Below are 9,400 nucleotides of genomic sequence, written 5' to 3'. Positions count from 1 at the left end.
TATCCCGACCTCGTTGGGGACATGCAAAGAAAAACAGAGAAAAAACAGACCGCTCTAATACCACTGATTCGGATTTAAACAAGAACGCAACAAATTACAGAGATAACCATAAATACAGAGATGAGTTAACCATAAATACTGAGATGCAGCGGAAATAATACTTCATTTCATTAATGGAAAATACTGAAATATGCTTACAAATAGTAATGGAAATAAACCAGCCAGGGCGATGGTAGCTTATCTCTGAGAAGAGATGTGGTGGCTACATTCCTCTGAACTGTTTTAAACTGTGTTACAATGAGGCTCGAAGGCCTATTTATTGTTGAGAAACAATGGAAAACCCTTCACATCCCAAAACCTAACCCTAAAAGATGAAACGCCAAATTGTGGGCCCATTTGGGTAAATTGGTACATCAATTTCCCGGGGTCGTAACTTTGGCATACGATCTCCGTTTGACGCGTACGATAGCTCGTTAGAAAGATCTATCTGAGTACTACCACTTTTGGAGGCAACACATGGGTCCATGAACCCATGTTGCCCCAGATTTCCAAAAAACGTCGTTTAGGGCCTCAAAACGGCTTCGGAAGTTCAGGACCTGAAAAACTGCTAAAAATAGTAAACTATGCTACAATTTAGGAAACTGAAAAAGCTGAAAGATGTTAGAAAATTATATATTATGGAGAAATGGAACACATAAAATGTTGCAGAAATATAAACACAGAAAGCGCATAAAACAAGAGAGACACAAATACATGGTTCACCCAGTTTGGGCTACGTCCACCCCGAACAGCCAGTCCTTCCTTTCTATTATCCAGCAAAATGAAGAGACACAACCTACAGCAGATCCGCTGTAATATCCTCTGTTTTCTCTCACAGTCTCACCTCTCTATTTCCCGCTCACAGAATACACATCTATCACACAACCTCAAATACAATGCCCTCATACAAAGAGATGGGTTGCCTTCTAGGGCAAAAACCCTAAACTAAACATAAGTTCTACCGTCAGATCATCCGCCTAATGAACGGCCCAGATTGACTAGAAATTACTATACTTTTACAAGGCAATTTTACAGTTGTTTTTAGCTTCGGGGGCACTGCCCCCGAAACCCCCCACCAGGGGGGGCTCCCAAAGGTCGCAGCCGCCCCCCCCCCCCCGGACCCCCCCTGCAGCGAATATTTTACGGGTGGCGTTGCCGCCCCCATTTCGAACTAGGGTCCAATGTGGCGATACCTTTGAATATAGAAGATAATCAGGCTCCACACCCAACAAAAGAGACAGTTGTGGGGGTCTAAATGGGATAGGTGGGTGGCCACCAACATCCACCTGGATCATTTATGCGCCCTACTATCCTGATAATTGAAGGTGGAATTTTTGTACTTCCACAACATACACTCTTTGCATGTATCTTGCTTCTCTAGTGCTCCTTTAGGAAGACCTGTATAAATATGTTGCATGATCTTCAAAGATCCATGATGTTAATGGCCAAGTCTTCTATGCCATAATTTGTTGACATCTTGGCTCTGCATCTTCTCTGCTTTTGTGCTCAATGTTGCATTTGTATAGTTTCTTCACTCGAACCCTGACATGCTTCACTTGTCCCTTGGCGATGTGTCTCAGGAAATCCTTCCCTTTGTTGAATATCACATCGTATCCATGGTCTTCCAACACAGCTACGAAAACTAGATTCTTCTTCAGACCTGGTACAAACATCACATCCTTGAGCCTGAGAGGGGAGCCAAACTCCCTCTGAAAAGTAATTATACCAATACCGGTCACATTATACCTTCCATCATCTCCCATCTCGATGTGCATCTGGAGAAATTTCTCCCCCACGTCACTAAAAAATTCTTTGTTCCTCGTCATGTGGAATGAGGCATTGTTGTCCAGATACCACATACTACCTATCATTGTGCTTGTAATGCACACAATGAGGGTAAAATCAAGTTTGAACTGTGAAGCCAAAGCTTCACCCACTTCTCCTCATGCAATCTTCTTTCTTTCCTTCTTATGTGGACACTTTATTGCATAGTGCCTGAATTCATGACATTGAAAGCACTTGATTCTGAACAAATCTTTCTTCTTCCCCCCTTGACTCGAATTTGCTTTAGATTGGGATTTCTTCCCTTTCCCTTTATTTTCCTTTCCAGACAAGGCATAATTATCCTCATCCTTCCCCTTGGATAAGGTCTCATCTTTGGTGTTCCACCTTATTTCTTCCCACACTAGATCTAACCATAATTGCTCCCAACTCGACAGTTTCTCTCCACCATTTACAGAATCTTGATAGCTATGCCATCTCCTGGGAAGGCTCAAAACGGCTAGAGCTACCAAGTCTTATTCATGGACATTAACATTGACCCTGTCAAGTTCGTCATGCCACTATGTAAACTTGCTCAGGTACTGCAAAATTTTGTCATTCTTTTGGATTTTGATACTTCGAAGATTGTCCTTGAGTGCCAGCTTCATGTGGTCACTATTGTTCTCGAAAAATTTTGTCAGTGCTTTCCACATCATGAACAAAGTCTCTTTTCCATGGAGATTCGAGACAATATGATCCCGAACTCCCTCCAATATGATTCTCCTCGCTTTGGCCACATCCTTCTTCCACTGAGTAAGATTTTGGGCATTAGATGCTTTGGGTTTTGCTACTTCTGTCTTTATGTATTCTAGCAACTCATTATCATCCAAGACTACCTCCATCATTTCCTTCCATGCAATAAAGTTTGAGGTGCCTTCCAAGGCATACTCGAGCATGAGTCCATTGAAAGTCATCTTCTTCGTCCTGAAGAAAACGTGCAACACTGGTCTTCAAATTTGAATCTCCTGCAATGACAACTTTGAAATCTCTGCTCTACAATGATTCCAACTCTGATTCCATGTAGAAATTAATGTGTAAATTCAATATTTCTCATGAAATTTACTAAATCACGAGACTTGAAGCTACTCTACTCATCTGCGGAAGTTAATTCACCATCTAAAACAAGAATCATAGACATGCAAAAAGGAAACATCACACATGCACATATATTTATCTAGGGGAAAGCAACTGCTCAAAACCCCTTACTATTTGTATTTCAATAATCAGAGAATAGAGGAGAAATATATTGCTTGTTCAAGCCCAAGCACACTCTGCAAGTGTATAGTCTATCCCTCTACCTGGCTGACTGAACCTGACCCAACACTTAGCCAATTTCAAGCCTTCCCAACCTCCTATTTCCTTGTGTTGTTCCCTTGGGAAATTTCTCCTATTTTTTAGGAATTTCACACCAAAGAATTGTGCAATAGCCTTAGGTCAATTTATCACTGCATGCACCACTTGTACACATGGGAATATGCTACAACTGATAATACATTTCCTTGGAATCTCCATCTCAACTGGGTAACTTTAATTCTTTGTATGCAACAATTATTTTGCGTTGATTGATCAATTAACTAGTTGATCAATCAGTGTGGTTGAAGTTACACATCCACAACTTGACCTCCACTAGTTCTTCTGACAGTTAGAACTAGTTAAACTGACAATAACTCAAATTAATTGAAATAGATTGCTACAAATTAGCAATCAATCATGTAAAACTGAACTCAAGTGTCTCCAACTCGAATTTACTGAGTTAATTGAGTGACAAGAGCCATGTCACCTCAATTAACTACCTCCAAGTATTCTGTTGAAATAGAAATTTTAATTTTAATTTAGTTTGACCAAGGCAAAGTAAAAACTATATTTTCTTGCTGCATTTTCAACATATTTTAACTTTGTCTTTATTAATAAAATTACAAAATATTTTCAAGGAAAAAATGTTTAATATACATATCACGTTAGGAATAAATTTATTTTTAGATAATGATGATTCATATTTGTAACCATGATATTTCAAGACACTCTTTCTCTCTCTAATCAATGTTATGCATATCACATTAAAAAACTTATAAACATGTGGATATGTATAATTAGTACATATGTATCTAATTATATGTATTATTAAGGTTTTAATATAATCAACATCGATTCATCTTAACTCTAGATCCACCAAACCATACATGATCAAATCTTTGAATATGCAAACCTTTCTTAAGTGTAAAATTCCAAAGATTGGATTTTGATCGTTGTTATGCATGACACACAGACACATAAAAAATCAATGTTATGCATATCACATGAAAAAAGTATAAAGCATGTCAAATAAAAATGTCAAGTGAGTATATGTATGTAATTATATGTATTATTGGTGTTTTAATAAAATCAAGATAGAGGATGCTTAACTTTGGATCTACTAAACCCGAAGAGATCAAATCTATCAATATGCAAACCAAGGTCCTCAGTGCAACACTCCAAAGTTTTGATTCCACTTGGCTCTTGATATATTCTTAATTAATCTATATATGTGTGTGTGTGTGTGTGTGTGTGTGTGTGTGTGTGTGAATTGGCACTTTTATTTGAATTGTTTTTTAAGGTTATATTAGAAAAAAAGGTTTATGGTAAGTAATAAGTTTTTATTTGTTTATTAATTAAATTTAAATATAAAATTTTGAAATATAATGATTATATATATATGAATTATTATTTTAAATTTTATGGTAAAATGGATCATAATTTATAACCACTATGTATTTTATATATATATATATGTGTGTGTGTGTGTGTGTGTGTGTGTGTGTGTGTGTGTTCATAGAAATCAATCCATGATAAGTATCAAAACACCTACTTCATAAAAAATTAACTAGATTATAACTTTATCATCATCATTATCATTATCATTATCTTCTTTTTTGTTGCAAGTAAAGTTGTGTATTATAGTTGTACAAAAATTACAGTCATATGAGCTCTGAGGCTCTGCAAAATCCAACCATGGACATGAGCTAGAGGTTGTGAACCAAAGAAAATGATGTAAGTAGGAGGAGGCCTATTCACATAGAGGAGAAAGCAGAGGTCCTCTTGTCGAGTACAAAATAACATTATAGATGGAACCATGAGAGAGAGACAAAAGGAGTTAGGAGAAAAATGCAGATAGAGGTAGGAGCATAGGAGCAACATGGCCATGAGAAGAGCTACCTTGGAAGTCAAACATTGCCCAATTATCATCTACGGGGGACTTGCTTGACCACAAGATAGGGTATGTAATTTTTGGCATCATCGGGAAGGGGATGCACCATTGGAGTTCACTGGTTGGAAGACGCTGGCTACGTTGAGTGTTGCTAGAGAGACAAGACCCCTTGACTACCGAAGTGGTTTCTTTGACTGTTGGAGGGACTCGTTCTATCGTGAGTGGCCTTACTACCATTGTGGGTCTTGTGACTCTTCGACGAGGGGTTGTGATTCCTATCAAGCGACATGTATGTTGGTGTTGGAGAGAGCGAGAGAGAATCTGCATTCCCATAAGACCTCCAATGTGTTGATAGGCCACCTTGGCATTGTGCAAGTGGAATTCCATGTCCAATACGTTGCCTTCCAGCAGGATGTTTCTTAGGACCCAAAGGTGGTCACCCATCACCCTGATTTCCTGAGCCTCCACATTAGCTACCATACGACGGAAACTGTGGGGGATGCTAAAGTCAAAATGGTCATCTCCCTGCTCGTGCCAACATGGGAGGGGAGGTCTTCCTCTGCCACAACCTCCTCTACATGGGCAACCCCTCTTGCGCAACATGGCCTCTCTTGAACTTGTCTTTAGACTCCTCACCTAAATTCCTACTACATAGCTTGGCGCCTAGCTTCTTACCCAAATTTTGAACTCCCTCTTACTCTGAAACTTAACAAATAAGTGCTACAATGATGAATTGCCTAGTGAAATAATTTGGAGTTCCTCTTGCTAGGCGGCAAGATGAGCATACCAGTTTGTCATTCTCCATAAATGTCGGGAGAGGGTGAGCTTGCCACCACCTTTGTCTCCTAATATTGAAGTGCTCTAGGAGGCGATCCCCTGGCGCCGCCAAAGTCTTTCTTCGTGTGAACTCGAGCAAGGGGGGGATTCATGTGATTAGTTAATGTAGTCAATTTGTCATCCAACACCCGGATCTGGGGATCATTATGTAGAAAATCTTGTAGATTCACAAGCTCATGAAATGTACTAAAGCACAGGACAAGAATATACTTCTACTTTCAACCAACGAAAGCTAATAGGTCGATGAAAACAATATGAACAAGAAGAAGATAATTCAATGGCACATAACACAAGATGTATCTGGGGAAAGCCACTGCTCAAAACCCCGCTATATGTATTGAATATATTAGAAATATGAGTGAAGATACAAATCTTGTTCTCACTAAACAATTCCTCAAACGTATGCTCAACTCTCTCAGCTCACAAGCTAGCTTTTGGCCAACACTTAGCCAATTTTGTAGCTCTCCAAGCTCCTAATCTCTTGCATAATTCTTAGGATGAATGACCTGTATTTAAAGGGAATTCATGCTTCTAAAACTACGCAATTCAAACATAGGATCAATCTCTGATGCATGCATGATATTTACACTCTAGTAAATAATACCATTGATAGTACATTGTCCATGCACTCTAGTCTCAACTGGATCTTTCTCTAAACTAACATGCATGAGTTTCTCATGAGGGGATCTTCAGTTAACTGGAGTAGCACTAGTGGATGCATTAGTGCACCAACTAATTGTTAGTCCTTTATTAATTCCAAAAACAGTTTAGAACTAATTTAATTGAACTTAACTCAGTAAACTGAGTGATCTAATTTCCAACTCAATTTAAACTCATATTGGACCCCTAAAACTTAGGGAGAACATATACATGACTACAGAAAGACTTCCAACTCAAAATTCCTAATATAATTAAGCTAATTAAACTTAATTAACTATTTACAAGTTGCTATGAGAATAGAATTTGATTTTAATTCTCAGTTTTAAAATTCAAGGACAAATTAAAATGGAATTTCTTGTTGCCATTTCTCAACACTCCCTCCCAACAAGAAAGGAATTATCAGCTACCCCAATCCTGTCTCAATGAAACTCAAATTTACATCTTAACAATGCCTTTGTCAAAATGTCAGCATCTTGCTCCTCCATGGGAATGTACTCTAACAACATGATCTACCTCAACACATAATCTCTGAGATGATGATATCGGAGATCAATATCCTTGGACCGATCATGATAAAATGGATTTTCAGAGAGTTTGATACAACTCTAATTATCGTAGTAAATCACAGTTGGATCCATCTGCTGACCAAACAAACCAACCAGGATCTTCCTCATCCAAATGGCCTCACATGCTGCCTGACTCGCAACCATGTACTCTGCCTTTGCCGAACTGAGTGCAACCGATCTTTGTTTCCTATTGTACCAAGAAACTGTCACTGAACCAATACTAAAGATCCTCCTAATGTGCTTTTTTGGTCAGATGGACTCCCTGCTCAATCTGCATTAGTGAAGCCTTGAAGCTTCACTCCCTCTATCTGTTTGTACCATAATCCATACTAAGAAGTGCCCCTGAGGTATCTCAACACATGCTTTTCTGCCTTCCAATATAGCTTGGTAGGCCTAACCATCGCTTGATTAAGCTAGTTAACTGCATAACACATATTCGGTTGTGTGTTCACCAAGTACATGAGTGAACCCACAAGCTGCCTGTAAATAGTAGCTTCCACTACTTCCCCTAAAGTAGCATCCTCCTTCCTCCAGTTACCTGTTAGAGGAGTCCCCATGGGTTTGCTGCTCTCCATGCGGAATCTCCCGAGTATCTCGTTGGCATACTTTCCCCGAGACACAAACAACTCCCCATCTCCCTGCCATACCTCCATGATAATAAAGTAATGCATGAGTCTCATGTCCTTCATCTCAAACTCTCTTGCAAGGTCCTCCTTGCAAGACTTTATCATCTGATCATCACCTGTGAGTATGAGATCATCAACATAAAGTGCAATGATCTACAACTTTCCTTCCACCACTATGTGGTACAAGTTCGCATCTGTTTCACTCTTCGTGAATCCAAACCTGTGAAGTAGTTGTCTATCCTGGTGTACCAAACACGGGGTGCTTGCTTCATCCCATATAATGCTCTCTTGAGCCGGCACATATGCGACTCATGGTCAAAGTTTTCAAAACCTTCAGGTTGCTCTATGTACACCTATTCTTCAATCATGCCATTAAAGAAGGTTGTCTTCACATCCATCTAATGTATCTTCCAACCCATCTTTGCTAATAGTGCCAATATAGATATGATTGACGAGTTCCTTGCAACAAGAGAAAAGGTCTCATCATAGTCAATGCTCTCTACCTGTGAAAATTCATGGGCCACAAATCTAGCCTTATGCTTCTCCACACTACAATCTGCAACTCTTTTTACCTTATAAAGCCAACGGGAGCTCACCACTGACTTGTCCTCTGGTCTCGGAACCACATCCCAAACATTGTTACAAAGTATGGAATCATACTCATCCACCATGGCATCAACCCAAAGCGGTTTTTGCACTTCTTCCTTAAAGGAAGGTGGCTTTGTCACAAGACATTCGCCCATAAGAGCCATGTATCCAGTGTACCTCTCCGATGACCTCCTCTTCTGCGCTGAGAAGTGGGTGCTCCCACATTCTCTCGTGCATCATCCAACAATCTGTCAGTCTCTCTGGTACGCTTTCTTCCCTCTCTGGAAGACTTTGCCTGAGTGGATGTCAAGGAAAATTTTAAGGATGGAAAATTATCTTAAATTTTAAAACATTGGCGAATCTCACTAGACCCTAATATGAAAACTATAAAATGTTTATTGATGTATTTGTAAAATTATTCAAATTTATAATGATTTTATATATACTCTCTCTATAATGATTGCGATTTTTAAGGTAAAATAATTTAACATTGTAAACTTCGAGCGAATATTTTTTATAAAAAATCGAAATTGGCAAATCTTTATTTTGGAAAAATCATGGAATATTAGCCCACCTACAAATATTAGCCCCTAAAATTTTCCATGGTGGATGTCTCCACTCTTGGATTCTTTACATGTGGTTGCTCCACATCAATTTGAGGCTCCTCAACCTTAGGAGCTAAAAGCTCCTCATCCGCATGTAACTCAAGCTCCCTCTCAAGGGAAACTTGCATGGTGTTCTCCTCATCGATTCTGACATCCCTGTGAACCACTGTCATTCTGGTGGTCAGAAAGTACACTCGATAGTTGTGAGGTGTATCATTGTACCCCACAAATATCCTCAACTCTGTTGTCGACTCAAGCTTCTTCCATGCATCTTTAGTCACATGGAAATATACCAATGACCCAAAAATCTTGAATTGACCAACATTTGGCCTCTTACCGGAATAAGCCTCCTCTAGTGTCTTCATCTCAAATATCCGATGTGGGCTACGGTTCTTAACATAAAACATTGTGTTGCATGCCTCATCCCACAAGCAGGGAAAATTTTAAGAACCCCCCCAAATTTACATGTATAAT

This window comes from Pinus tabuliformis, chromosome Q (genome assembly GCF_031772625.1).
Source record: "Pinus tabuliformis cultivar Carrire ecotype Pingquan chromosome Q, CPIR1, whole genome shotgun sequence".
In the NCBI taxonomy this organism is placed as follows: Eukaryota; Viridiplantae; Streptophyta; class Pinopsida; order Pinales; family Pinaceae; genus Pinus; species Pinus tabuliformis.
This window is presented reverse-complemented; position numbering follows the sequence as displayed.